The sequence below is a fragment of the Hypomesus nipponensis genome, chromosome 8 (genome assembly GCF_054491055.1).
Source record: "Hypomesus nipponensis isolate SF chromosome 8, ASM5449105v1, whole genome shotgun sequence".
NCBI classification, from domain to species: domain Eukaryota; kingdom Metazoa; phylum Chordata; class Actinopteri; order Osmeriformes; family Osmeridae; genus Hypomesus; species Hypomesus nipponensis.
This window is the reverse complement of record NC_140368.1, coordinates 12,480,001-12,494,548: the sequence shown is the minus strand read 5'-3', so window position 1 is coordinate 12,494,548 and position 14,548 is coordinate 12,480,001. Positions and strand designations below refer to the sequence as shown.

At 53.1% G+C, this 14,548-nt stretch overlaps 1 protein-coding gene across 1 annotated transcript in view; it reads left to right on the top strand.

Moving 5' to 3' along the window:
- Nucleotides 1-14,548, top strand: part of mpp7a (MAGUK p55 scaffold protein 7a) — a 114,672-nt gene that overhangs the window by 78,001 nt on the left and 22,123 nt on the right. The window lies entirely within an intron of this gene.

Genomic DNA, 14,548 nt, shown 5'->3' with positions numbered 1-14,548 from the left:
TAATGTGAATTTGTTGGCACTGTCTTTGTCCCATCTGTAGGGCTGGTTAAGTTTGTACAGTGTAAAGGGATCAGTCATTGTACCATTGTTGCAATTTGGCTTTTTCAGGAACACATTGATTTGATTGTGGTTTGAGAATGGGCTTTGCTGCCTTAAAGTGAATGCATTGAAGGAGCATGGGTCCGTGTCTGTGACTGTATAGTCTGCTACGCTGCTTCCTAGTGTTGAGGAGTATGTGTACCTCCCTAGGCAGTCCCCTCTGATTCTGCCATTTAGGAAGAACAGGCTTGAGGTGCGACAAATATGTATTAACTCCCTCCCACTATTATTTACGACCCCATCTAGACTATTCCTCTGAGTTATGCTTCTCTCTCTCTCCCCCCCCCCCCTCTCTCTCTCTCTCTCTCTCTCTCTCTCTCTCCCCCTCTCTCTCTATCTCTCTCTTTCTCTCTTCACTTCATCCCACCAGCCAGAGTGTTGGTGTGTGTTGTGTGTGTGTGGCACCGCTGCCTGTGAAGCTAACAGAGTCTGAATGCCGCGATCGGGGGCCCGAGGACGTGACAGAGACTCTCGAGCCGTAAATTGCTGGGCCTTCACTCTCCGGTCCACACATGATCATGTTTTACTGTGTGTGAACACGTGGGGCCCACAGCCTGCAGTGTCTGCAGCTGGGCTGGAGGAACGTATGTGGTCTCACGACAACATGACCTGGGGCCCCGCGAAGTACAGTTGGGGTCTCACCAGGGGGAAAGAGAGAGAGAGAGAGAGAGAGAGAGGGAGAGATAAAGAGAGAGAGATAGAGAGAAAGAGAGAGAGAGAGAGAGACAGAGAAAGAGAGAGAGAGAGAGAGAGAGAGAGATAGAGAGAAAGAGAGAGAGAGAGAGAGACAGAGAAAGAGAGAGAGAGAGAGAGAGAGAGAGAGAGAGAGAGAGAGAGAGTGAGAGGGGGATAGAGAGAGGGGGAAGCAGGGAGGGGGCCTTCGACATGGGTGGAGCAGGGATTGAGAGCTCTCATGGGTCTTGTAAAAGTCCAGCAGTGTTTATAACCCTCTGTTGCCACCCCGCCCCCCCTGGGCCTGTCTGTACACACACAAACCCCTCACCAGAGTAGCTGTCTATTCCCCACCATCGCCTCCATCCTTTCATCAGCTCCAGGCTCACCCAAAATCCCCCTCTGCATGAAGCATGTCGGCACCTCCATCCCTCCCTTCTCTCAGCCTGTATTCTCACCATATCTCTGCGCTCTGTCAATCACCAGAGCGGACACATGTCCAGCAATGTTGCCAGGGCTAATCAGAGCAGACAGACTCTTTGCTGCTTTACAGGTCTCTGTTTCACGCACACACATGGACACGGAGACCCACAGAGCAGAATTCAGATGCTGTTGGCTTCATTAATCTCGCTTCAGCGGTGCCAAGACAGCAGACTTGTTGAGTTTCTCTCTCTCTCTGCTGTACACTCTACACACTGTCAATCCAATTCCAACCGGAGCAAACCCCAGCTCATGAGGGATCGGACCCCAGTTGCACTGGTCCAGGGTGTCTACCGCTCGACCAAGAGGACATCCTCGCTCTCCGTGGCCGACCCGCAGGGCTACCACTTCAAGGGAGCGCGGCCCTCAAACCGCCTCTGCCACACACAGCCCCCAACCCCATGTCCCGCGTGGGCCTCGCTCCGACAACCGCTCCTAAATTTAGCAGCGGGCTCCTCCTCTTCCTCTCCTTACAACCTCCAGTCAAGTCTAATACCGCACTTTCCTGGTTATGTTCAACCGCACATCGGCAGAGACGGCAGAGGCCTGCCCGGAATAGATGGACCAGAACCATGCAGGGAGACTGAGAGGTACTGTTCTCTCTCCAGAACCTCTCTCCAATGACCCGGTTCCCGTCTTGAGTTATGACACACCCGGGCTTGTCTCTCATGTGCCGTGTGGCAGGTGTAGAGCCGACTAGTCCCACTACAAGCCTCCCCTTACCAGGGACACATAAGTCTTTTAGCCCTGTGTGTGTGTGTGTGTCTTGAATACGAGGCTATGCGTTTGACGAATATATATGCATGTGTGTAGTAGGAAGTCCCAGTCCGGGGTCTCTCAGGGTGTGATGGATGACCATGAAAGCCTCCCTCCTTCCGACACACACGCACACGCGCACACACACACACACACACGCTTTATAGACCTGTCCTACCAAGTCTGTGAGTGTTTATCTCCTCAAAAGCACTTTTACTATGACAAAGAAATGAAGAAAGTTCCAGAATGGAGAACAAAGTTATTAGAGAGCTCAAAGAGGAGAGTAAGGGAGGGGGGGGGGGAAGGATGACTATCACCCAAACTGTAGAAGATAGACAGGGAGCAGGAACAGACGAGGAGAGGGGGGCCCAAGGAGGGAAAGAGAGAATGGAGGTGGGGTGAGGAGGGGAGGAGAGAGAGAGTCAGTAACTGTTCATGTATGTGACCCTGTGGGCCGGTGCTGGCCGGGTCAGAGAGCGAAGAGGGAGTTTTTTTGAGGTTTCTGGCATCAGACAGCCGGTCCATTTGGCTGGGACCGGGAGCCATAAAGCATTTCTTAATTGTTCGATATTGAGGGGGCCTGCTGTTCGAGAGCGAGGGCCGGGCGGGGGAGGGGGGCAGTGTGGGGGGTGGGTCTCCCTGGTTCCAGCCCGGGAGCTTTATCGTCGGCTGGAACAATATTGATATTGGAGCGGACCTCCGGCTAGCCTCACTTAGCCGTGTCCGTTTACGCCTGTCGCTCATGGCTTATGAATAGCTGCCTCACTCCCATTGCATCTTGGGATGCGTTCTCTAGGGCGGCCGCACATGCTGCTTCGTCTTTGATGTTACACACACGCGCGTGCACACGCACACATGGAGCATTACCCCACACCAATACTCGCTATACATCCCTCTGGCTCCCCTCCAGCCCAGTGCAGACCATCCTGACAGCTTTCAGGACTGTTACTCAACCCGCCTCTCCGTCCGTCTTCTCGTCTGTCTCTCCATCCATCCCTCTGTCTACCTCTCCGTTTGTCTGATAGGCCGTCTCCCCACTGTCTGATTTGGCGGTTAGGTGTGTCCGCTCGCCAAACACGTGGCTGCACTTAGAGCTCACCTTGAGGGGCCCCCGCTCCTCGCCCGTCCCAGGTTAACGTTGTCTCTCCATGCTCTCTCTCCCTCTCTCTCTCTCTCTCTCTCTCTCTCTCTCTCTCTCTCTCTCTCTCTCTCTCTCTCTCTCTCTCTGTCCCTCTCTGTGTGTCTCTGTCTCTCACTGTCTCTCTCTCTATCTCCCTTTCTCTCCGTCTCTGTCCGTCTCTGCTGAAAGATTGAAAGTCTCCTAAACGGCGCCCGCGATTCATCTAAGTGCCCCTGAACTTGGCCTTCTCCTCCATTTATCCACCCATGTCATTTTTTTCCCCAAACTATTTTTTTCCGCTAAATGCTCCCAGACATTACATATACATTGGTAGGCTTTAAGGAGAGCAGTTAGGATAGTTGTATCAGTAAAACAAAGGGTTAGTTAACCTTGCCGAAGGAAACAAAGGGACCGAGCGACTGCCCTCTGTGTGTATTTTAACTGGCTAGTAGATTCAGGCCTGTGTATGACTTTGTTCTTTTTTTCATTCCCGAAATGAAAACCTCTGCGTTGTAGAACAGGCTGTAACCCAGCAATGTGCGTTATTAATCTCTGTGTATACGTTTCCGGACCAACTCATTAGAGCGATCGCAAAGCTGCAATATAAAACTCCCGTCATATACAGAGGTCTTAATGCATAGCAGCTCCCTCGCTCCTTCGGCCAGACTCACTGTAAACAACGGCGGGCGGCTCCAATGGACGGAGAGCAGAGGAGGACGTATGAAAACGATCTCATTTCATGTCATCTGGAAAATTCCGCCGCCGGTCTCATCCCGGCCGTAAAAAAGGTCCAGTTAGTTGGAGGAGGAAGGACATCTGCACGCTGGCCGTCTGTGGGGTGACATCAGCCCATAACTCAGGCCCATTCACAGGGTGTTGACTGGGGGTCACTTTCCTGCCTCCTCCCCTGGTTAGGAGATACTGTAGCCTGGAGGAGGCTCGGAGGAGATTCTGTAAATGAGAGGAGGCTAGCAAGAAATAATGTAGCTAGGAAGAGGCTACGAGGACATACTGTAGGTAGGAGATTGCTAGGAGGAAATACCGTAGCGAGGAGGCTAATAAGAAATGATGTAGCTAGTAGGTAGCTAGGATGATACTGTAGATAGGAAGCTAGGAGGACATACTGTAGATAGGAGATAGGTAGGAGCACTTACTTTAGCAAGGAGGCTAGTAAAAAATACTGTTGCTTGGAGGTACCAAGGATGACATAGGCTACTTAAGCTATGACTAGGCTAGGACATACTGTAGCTAGGAGGCCGGAAATAGGGCTAATGGAGTAGAGGAGACAAGCTAAGCTATATGGAAGAAAGTAGCTACAGCTGAGAGAATGCTAGCAGACTTGCTAGTGTACAAGCTCTCCTCGCTCATGTGTGTTGAAAGAGGATGTCGACAGTTGAAGATGTGCAGGTCCGAGGCAGTGACAGAGTTCTGGGCTTGTCTGGGCTTGCCAGGCCAGGTTTCTATCAGATGATGCGCCAGTTCAACGTCCAACTCGTGACCATGATGAAGAGAGTCTGAGGAAAACCTCCCTTACGTGTCAGTTCTTCACGTCCCCCAGGCCTGCTCAGTACCTAGCTAGCATCGGCCCTCGCCCAACTCTCCTCTCACAGGACACAAGAGAAGCTGTCTCTTTCCCCCCCCCCCCCCCCCTCCCCTTATCCCCGTCCTTCTCACCCCGCTCTGGAGGCTAGTGATGCTAGGTGACGTGATACACCTCAGTGTGTGTCCGTGTCTTTGATGAGATGCCTGAGGGCACCCAGTGACTTGCTGGCTGGCTAGCTGGCATGAGGGCTGGCTGGCTGGCTAATCGGTTAGTTGGCCTGGCTGGAGGGATGGCTGCATGCAGGGAGTTGTGAAGCCACAGCGTGGGTGGTCGTGGCTCTTCTCCTCGGTAAAATGATAGTCTGTCCTGTCACAGCAGGCTCCAGAATATTCCGGCGCTGGATGAACCAGGACAGAGCTGCTGGCTCCATGGGAGACTGCCCTCTGAGTGGAGGTGTCAGAGGAGGAAATGTCTAACGTGTAAAAAAGGAGACAGCCTAAGTTTATCCGCCGGTTAGCCTCTATCTGTCTCATTGACATACTTCTCATTCTCTGACTGCCTTTTTCCTTGTCGATTTCAATTATGCGTCCTTATCAAAGGCTGTTTCAACGAACAAGGAATGTCGAGGAGCAGGCTCTGTTACCGGACTAGTACATGCTTTCGTGTTTGCCGATGGTCCAAAGATGAAAGCCTTCCTCAGGCTAACGAGAACAGTACTTAGGAGAAGGATAGATATCCCTCTCACGCACTCCCTCCCTCTCTCACTCTTTCCGTCGCGATCCTTATTTTTACCCCCTTTTATGTCTCCGTTCCCTACTCTATCGCTCCATATCCCTCCCATCCTCTCCCCTCTCTCCATTTATCTCTCTCTGATCCTCTCTCTCTCTGATCCTCTCTCTCATGCTCCCCCCCCCCCCCGCCCCGTCTCCATCTCCTCTTAGGAAGCTGTTTTTACTTAGGGACGTTCGAGCACAACAAGAGGAGGCAGCGACAGTGAGAGCGGTGCGGTGAACACACACTAACATGTGAAACAAGATGTCAGATAAAGGCCCCGCGCTCCCCTTATTCCAAAACAGCCCCGGCCTGCCTCCCAGCCCGGGCCTCAGCCTCAGCCGGCCCTCTGCCTGATGGCTTGTGACTCGCTGTTATGGCTGGTCCATTACCCCATCCTCCATGATGTGTCTTCCCCAGGGCCGAGGTGCGCCCGGGGGAGGGAGTGCGGGGAGGCGCTCCCGGCGAGGCCGTGCGAGCTGCGGTCGTGTGTGTTTTGATTCGAGGCTGTTTGCCGGGATTGGGACCACATGACGGGGTGGAAGAGGTTATGAGGGGGTCCAAAATGTTTAGCCCCCCTCCCCCCCACACACACACACACACACTTTCTGTATCCCTCATGAGCAACCATGGATCCTCCCAAGACTATTGTGTGTGTGTGTGTGTGTGTGTGTGTGTGTGTGTGTGTGTGTGTGTGTGTGTGTGTGTGGGTGTGGGGGGGTTCAGGATGTCGCCTTAATGTTGCTTAGGGAACACAGGAGAGAGCTGTCGTTTGTCACCTTCATCAGCAGTGAACCTGGCTCAGTGGTGTGTGGCATATTCTGGACACAAATCAACTCTCATATACGTTTCCTCTCATGAATATCCTCTGCTTTCAGGTCGTTCTCTGTGGTCTGTCCTATCAAGTCAGGATGATGCAGGCAATGTCAGGCAACATGCACTGTGATTGTAACCATGTGTTTTCTTTCTTTTCTTCTTCTCCTTTTGCCTTGTTTTCTCTCTCCTCTCTAAGATGATGAGGCTGTTGAGTTTGGTAGGTGTCTCTTTCTGTTCCACGACATATTCTTAATAGATTGACCTCCTTTCTGTCTTTCTTTTTTGCTAGCTTATGTTCTAACTTTCCTTCTTTTCCGTCTCTCGTTTTCCCTGCTCCCGTAGTGGAGGAGCATAGAGGTACTTGTCACCAGACTAACTCTTGTAGTCATTAGATAGACCCACAGCTTTGCCATTAACGACGCCCACAGAACCATAACAACGACTCCATGACTTCCATGGCTGTCTGTCACGGTCTCTGTGGATTGCCAGCCTTAAGGAGCGGTTTAAATGCTTGCCACAAATCCTACGCTTTTAGATATGTGCTGAGGAGCGCATTCGTGCGGGCTGAGAGGGGGGGGGGGGCAAACAAACAAACCTCTGACGCCTCTCCCCCCTGTCTGGGCCTGCCTCGTCTTTGTCCGTTCGTCTGCTCATCCTCCCTAGAAGCCTCCAGGTTTCAGCCCCGCCCACATCCGCCAGGTATCGCCATCGAAAGGACGCCGTTCGTTGCTCAACGCGAGACATGGGCAAACAGAGGACGTCCTGGGCACGTTAGCCCGTAGCCGCACATCTCAAACCCCGCCCCTTGTTCTGCTTAGCTTGCTCTCACGCTGATCTAATGGTAGCGCGTCGCCGTAGTTAACCGAATTTGCCTTAAGTCCATCCCATCATGTGACAAAGGTTCACGCACAGATGCATATGCAGTATGTGAATACAGGTGTTGTTTATGGTGCAGTTTGACATGCTGTATGTGTGCATTTGTCCTCTGTATGTCTCTCTCTGGGACACTCCAGGATGGTTTGCTCGTCAGGGACTCTGCGCGTGGGTAAGAAGGATAGACGGGTGTATCCTGTTGGTCCTCGGTCCTCTAATTCTTGTCCTTCTCTCCTGTCCTCCGCGCCGTGTCTTCCTCTCTCTCGCTCTCTCCCCAGCACCAGAAGACGACTATGGGTCCTATTTTAACGGATTCCCCATAGGTGAGAGATCTGTCTCCCCCTTCACTCCCCCCCTAGTCTCCCCCTCGCTCTCCCCTATCCTCCTTCCCCCTACCGTAGCCCTGCAGGATGTCACCCTGAACTGTTTGACCCCCGACCCCCGACCCCTGACCCTCAGTGGTGTGTCATCTGTGGCCTAGCTATGTGTAACCATCCATGCCGGTTCTTCTCCCAGATATGGTGCTTGTAGCGTGTCTGTCCTAGAGAGGTGTGTGTTTAGCAACATCTCCCAGGAACATGCTTCCACTAAAATTGACCTCCTGGAACGAAAATGAGGACGTATAGTCAAATATGCATGCTACGAGTACAACCATCTGTGGGCTATGTAACTCTCCTGCAGAACATTGTCCAGCGATTCAACAGTGGTGTCCTTTCAGTGACAGAACAGCTTTGGCTGGACTTTAATACAGTATGCATTTTTAGTTTTCTGCTGGGAATTTATAAAGATAGGGTTTAGGGATTTGGGGTAAAAGGGTGACCTATTTTCCTCTCTTTTTACTAAGGTCCGGACGGGCCCCGGTCCGTTGATGTGGTCCTGTTTGGACTCTGGGTAATTAAGGCCTGTTCTGAAGCTGTTTCCCCACACTGGTTTCAATTGGCTTTGCGTGCAGAAAATGTTCCTCATCCTGTTGTTATTACCACTGTCACTTTCCCGACAAATCATAAGCTATAATCCCTCTGCCGGACCACAGAGTGTCCTGGCGGAAACAAGCCTCTCTCTCTCTCTTTCTCTCTCTCTCTCTCTCTCTCTCTCTCTCTCTCTCTCTCTCTCTCTCTCTCTCTCTCTCTCTCTCTCTCTCTCTCTCTCTCTCCTTTTGTCTCTCTCTGTTTGTCCCTTTCCATCTCTCGTTCTTTCCTGTCCACCTCTCGTTGTTTCTCTCTCTCCCTCTCTCCCTACCCTCCCCCTCCACACGGACTGGTCTCTGGACACTCCAGGCTTACTGAACGGTTTCGACTCCTGATTTCACATGAGATCGAGGGCATGCCAGGGTTTATAAACACAGACTCTGAGTCCTGCCTGCCAAGCTCAATCAGGGCCTGTCATCCTATAGGGGTGACCTTTCCAGCACCACACTCAGTCCTCTCCTCCGCTCTTGGCCCCCTCTGTCACACTGACCCCTTTATGAGGGCGCAAGCCTCAACCTCTCCTCTTCCTCCCCGGGACTCAACAACCTTCAGGCCTGCTCCCAGAACAGCTAACATTGTTTCTATGCTTGACAGCAAAGCATCGGTTTTCTGAAATGAGAGTGGTTTTGGGATAGGGGGAGAGAGAGAAAGAGAGAGAAAGGGAGAGAGACAGAGAGAGAGAGAGAGAGAGAGAGAGAGAGAGAGAGAGAAAGAAAGAGAGAGAGAGAGAGAGAGAGAAAAACCTCCTCGATAATAATAACATCGCTTCTACAAGCGTAAGTCGTTGCACATTGCTTTTCAGGCTGCTGTATGTGGTTGCATGATTTAAAGTTGGCCCGGCCTAATAGTTCGACATCCTAGAGTCCAGATGCTTTTTCAATGCCACTGAGGTTGCTGAGGGAGCTGTGAGGGATGGAGGGAGAGAGGGAGAGAGGGAGGGACAGGGGGTGGTTGTCTTCTGCAGCCTCTCGTTGGTTTTCCCTCCATGCCTCTGTCAGTGATGCAACGTCTGAGCGGAGCCTTGCCAGGAACGCTCCTCCGGCACTCGTGTGGACGAGTAGAGCCCCCGAGACGCCGCGCCTTGGCAGGGCCAGGAGGAGGAGAAGGAGAGGAGGGGGAGGAGGAGAGGAGGGGGGGGGGGAGAGGAGGGGGGGGGGAGGAGGGGGAGGAAGAGAGGAGGGGGAGGAGAGGAGGGGAAGGAGGAGAGGAGGGGAGGGGGAGGAGAGGAGGGGGAGGAGGTGAGGAGGGGGGGGAGGAGAGGAGGGGGGGAGGAGGGGGAGGAAGAGAGGAGGGGGAGGGGGAGGAGAGGAGGGGGAGGAGGAGAGGAGGGGAGGGGGAGGAGAGGAGGGGGAGGAGGTGAGGAGGGGGGGGAGGAGAGGAGGGGGGGGGAGGAGGGGGAGGAAGAGAGGAGGGGGAGGGGGAGGAGAGGAGGGGGAGGAGGAGAGAGAGGAGAGGAAGGGGAGGAGAGGAGGGGGAGGAGAGGAGGAGAGGAGGGGGAGGAGAGGAGAGGAGGGGGAGGGAGAGGAGAGGAGGGGGAGGAGGAGAGGAGAGGAGGGGGAGGAGGAGGAGGAGAGGAGGGGGGGGGCAGGGATATAGGGGTGAGGGTGGGGGGTCGATTTCCCTGAGACAACCTTCCCATCGGCCCTTTTAAAAACGGCGACTCCGAGAGCTCCGGGGGTATGAACAGAGTATCATTAACGCCCGGCCGCCCAGGATCTCTTCCTTGACGAGGCAAAGAGGACGTGTTGTCCCTGGGATCCATCGGCGCCGTAGCGAGGAGGGTCCCTCGGAGGGGAAACCCTACGCCCGGCCGCCGGGGCCTGGGCGCGTAGGCACGGCGACATCTCATGTTGCCGTCATAATCCCAAACATCCAGAGAGCTACAACACCCCTCAGAAACATCCGGAAGGAGGCGGGGGGGGGGGGGGGGGGGGGAGGAAAGGAGAGAAGTTAGAGAGAAGGGCCAAAACATTTTGGGGTCTGGGGGGAAGGGAGGGGGTAGGGGGTAGTGCTGGGAAAGCTATCAGGCCCCCAGAATCCAATTAAGGCCGAGAAATGGAAAAACGGAGACGTGTTATAAACCGAAATAAAAAACGCTCCGTTTCCAAAACGAGCTTATTTCATCTGTCCGCAGGTTCACTACTGCGGGGCCGAATGGCAGCCAAAACACAGGGCGAGCATTAAGCCCTCCCCAATTACTGGCCTTTTCCCCCTACCGTCTCCATCCAAAGGTAGATCCTATTTACAAGAGAAACTGAGCGTTGAAACAACACACGTTCGAGTGCTTCTCCATTAGTCTGGAACATTTGTCTGAAGGAGACAGGTGGGTCTGTTTTCGGGCGTCAAACTGCCAGGCATTCCACTGGATTGATCCTCAGAAGGAGAAGACTCTGGCATCGCTCGGAGACGCTTGTTTGCTGTTCAGCGTCTTTCTGCCTGAACAAGTGATTGATGAGACAAACAGGTCTTGGCCCTCGCTGACTGACTGGCTGGTTTGCTGGCTGGCTGGTTGGATGACTGACTGGCTGGCTGATAACAGAAGAGAGCAGGCGGAGGAGGCTGGAGAAGTTTGGTGCTTTCTCCCCTGTCGTCTCTCTCTCTCTCTTATTCTCTCTCTGTCTTAAAAGAAGAAAAAATGACACCGGCGCGTTATGCAGCGTTCCTCCGGAGACATTCCAGGGCCTGAAGAGCAGAGGGGAAAACTAGGGTCCGTCACAAACCTTCCTTGCCTCAGCCAGGAGTCTGGAGAGCTGCTCCAGTGAATAAGCCTGTAACACTTGGGTAGGGGACCACTTTCCACGCGCCACAAGGCCCTGGAAGCCAGTCCCAGAACGTCCGGCGTCCACGTAACGCTCTAATGTTTTCACCACAGGGAATCGCTGGCTCTCTGCCCTCCCAGCAGTCTTCTAACGTCACAATTACTGTACATGCTGGATTTGGGGGGATTTTTTTTTAAGGCAGTTAGCATTTTTCTTTTTTTTTTTTACTTCTCACCATTTCTATTTTCTTGTCATATTTGTATATCATTTATGGACCTTTTCTGCCTTTTTTTTCTTCTTCTTTTTTCTGGTTATCTACCCCCTTGTTCATTAGCCTAATTGAAGTACGGGAGACATGTCTGTCCAAGGGTGGGGGCTGGCGTTGCGAAGCAGAGGGGTGAGTTCACCACAGATGTCGGTAGAGTCGCTCCGTCTTGTTAAACCCGGTCGGCGGGAGCGCTGTTTCTCCCATCAGCCCTCCGGTCGGTCGGTCAGCAGGCCGGCCAGCTACGTGCCTGCTGCTCCACGCCCCTCCGGAAACCTCCGCCGGTTCTGGGAGTTTGATGCTTCATACGGGGGGTCTCTCTGGGACGGCCCACGAGGCCACTACACTACCCATGATGCCTTTCACAGATGGCTGTAGCAGGTTTTTTACACGGAGGGACTGTGTTTGGGATGGGAGAGTTTTGAAGGACACACGCCTGCGTGTGTGTCTGGTCAGGTCCAATCCCTGACACACACACACACACACATCACAGCAGGCTGTCGAGACCTTAATGAACCCTTCTGTAGGTTGGCGGGACAGGGGCGGACAAAGTTTATGGAGTTGTCCTATGCTAATCCTGTTTCTCTGCTGTATTGACTGCATGTTAGTCTTCAGAGATGTAATCTCCAGTCGTCCTTGTTTCTCTCTCTCTCTCTCTCTCTCTCTCTCTCTCTAAGCTTCAAAATAAGTTTTATTCTTACCAAACTCAGCTTGGAAAGGAGCTCTAACTGAGTTCCGAAGTGCATTCATTGTTTTGGTTGTGTTTCTGGTTCGTGCAGTTCCCAGTAGAGACCCATCCCTGCAGTGTTTTAAGGCCAACCACACGAATAACCTCCTGCCCTCAAAATACCCCCTCCTGCTCCCCCTTCTCCCTCGTGTCTGAAACACACTCAGATTCCAGGCTGTAACACATAATGAGGCCAGGGCGCAGTAATGCTTCCCCACATCAGTGCCCACAGCAGGGCCAAGCGCTGCGGCTATCAACCGCACATACTCGCTCGCCCTGTGCCCCGTGCGTAACGCTCACTTAATCCCCCAACGGCCCGGGCTGTTAAATTCCAGGGTTGTCATCTCCATTTAGTCCTCAAGAGGGCCAGGATGGCACCGGGGCTGTCGGCACTCCTCCTGCACTTAGGGGGATCAGGATTCAGTTGGGTAGGGGCCTGCCCCAGTCCCTGTCTCCACTTCAACAGCACCGACAACAGGTGGTTTAGCCATCCATGAGTGATCTTCTGCAGCCGGCCCTGTGTCTAACCCCCACCCCACACCACCCAACACTACCCCACGCCCTTAACCCCCCCCCCCCCAAAACAAAACAAAAAAACAAAAACAAAAAAACAATCAGATACGGAAGAACAATAGCGTCCGCATGATCTTTTTCTCCCGCCTCGTGTGTTGTCATGTCGGCGTTCGCCTACGCGGTGCATCTGGAGCACCTGACCTCCACGCTCTTCTCAGGCGTCTCGGTTACAGCGGACGTCCACAGATGCGTGCCTCTGCTGTTTGATTTTTATTTTCGTTTTTTTTTCTTCTTCCAAAGGAGCATCTGTTCTTCTTCGTATTCATTGGTAGATTAAGTGTTTTCTCTCTCTCTCTCTCTCTCTCTCTCTCTCTCTCTCTCTCTCTCTCTCTCTCTCTCTCTCTCTCGCTCTCTCTCTCTCTCTCTCTCCCTCTCCCTCTCCCTCTCCCTCTCCCTCTCCCTCTCCCTCCCTATCTCTCTCTCTCCGGCATCGGTTGTTTCGCAGACACGCAGCGGTGTTAGTGTTTCAGACCGGCGGTGTGTCCGAGGAGTGGCCGTCAGTATTCTCAGTTTGCAAAGGCCTCCGGCTGCTTTCTTTGCACACATGCTGAATTTCCTTTCGCGGCTGGAAGATATTATCGTGCTGGAAAATTGGGCTTTGTGGGAGCTCAGGCATCTTCAGGCTATTGTGTGTGTGTGTGTGTTGTGGCAGCACGTGTCGTTCTGTGTTTACACTTGTCTTGATGGGCTCCCCGCCTTTCTTCTTGTGTTTTTCGACGATTTCCTTTTGACTGGAAAAGCAAATGGAATTGTCTTTGTGTCGGTGTGTGTGCGAATGTGTGTGCTCGTGGCTTTACTGGCAATTACCCAGTCATGGTCAAGTGCACGCCATTATGAGGTCCGTGTGTGTGGCTGGGTAGGGTGGAAACCGGTCCGTATCCTCTCCCTCCCTCCCTCCCTCCTTCCCAGCTGCACTAGCTCAGGTGAACAGCAGTGGTTTCACCTCTCGCGCAGTCGCATCCCACACAGGGGAGACCAGGGCCCGGAGAAACGTGCGTCAAAGCGCGTGCGCGCGTCCGTGTGTACCGTCGCCTACGTTTGGTGTGTCTGATCGGGCGTGCGCGGGTGGGTGTGTAGAGTGGCGGCGCATATCATACATTCCTCCTCTGCAAATCACCCTCCTGTATCCAACTCCAATGGCAGGCCCTGTGTTGGGTTAGCCCAGACTGTCTCCCTCCACGCTTCATATCTGAGGGCCTCCAGAGAGGTTGAATCATTCCTTAATGCTGGATTGAATTAATTTCCATCCCCCCTCAGTCTAATTCTGTCTCCGTCGGTAATGGAGATGAGATGAGGGCCTTTTTATTTATTTATCCCTGGCTGCTGAGAGGGAGACACACACACACACAGCGTTGTGTGGATGGAGCTGTCGAGAAGGGTTTAAGTGAACGTGAGCGTAGCAGGGCCCCTCAGCTTCGCGGCGGCTAACTGGACTGACTGGCCGCAGCTGAGGCCCGTAACAGGACGCCCCGCACCTGCCGCCGCGAGGGGGAAGCCAACCAGATCCCCTCTGCTCCAGCCAATGAACCGCCGGCGCCTCGCGCTCTCTGACCGCCGGGCTAATCGAATGGAACAAGCGCTGCTAGCATCACGCTAGCTAGGAGCTAGCTAGCCCGGTTGTGTACACCTGCAAAGAGAGAGAGAGAGATAGCTGTGGCTGTCTTCGCACTGTCTGTTGAAGTGTTAGAGTTGTTTTTGAGAGGAGACAGAAAGCATGGTGTCGTCCATCTGGATGAATATACTTGGATAATGTTGACCGTTGACTGACGATAATGATACCCATTATTTTCTTTACTAGCTATGTTCTTATGGCTAGCAGCAGCATATTAGTGTGTCTTTCCACTGTGTGGCTGGCTGTACACTAATTCTTTGTGGGTGGGGGTAGAGGCCGGGGAGATTGCTGAATGAGTAGGGTACACCACAGGAGAAATGCCACTGGCAACATTACCCACAAGTTGCCCACAGCGCATGGAACAAAGTCTATTCTAAATGTTACTCCGTAACACAATACCCCGGCTCACGTGCGCGCACACACACACACACACACATATACACACGTTAATACAAGCATACACAAACACACACACATACAACACGTATGCATACTCACACACGTCTAATTGTGC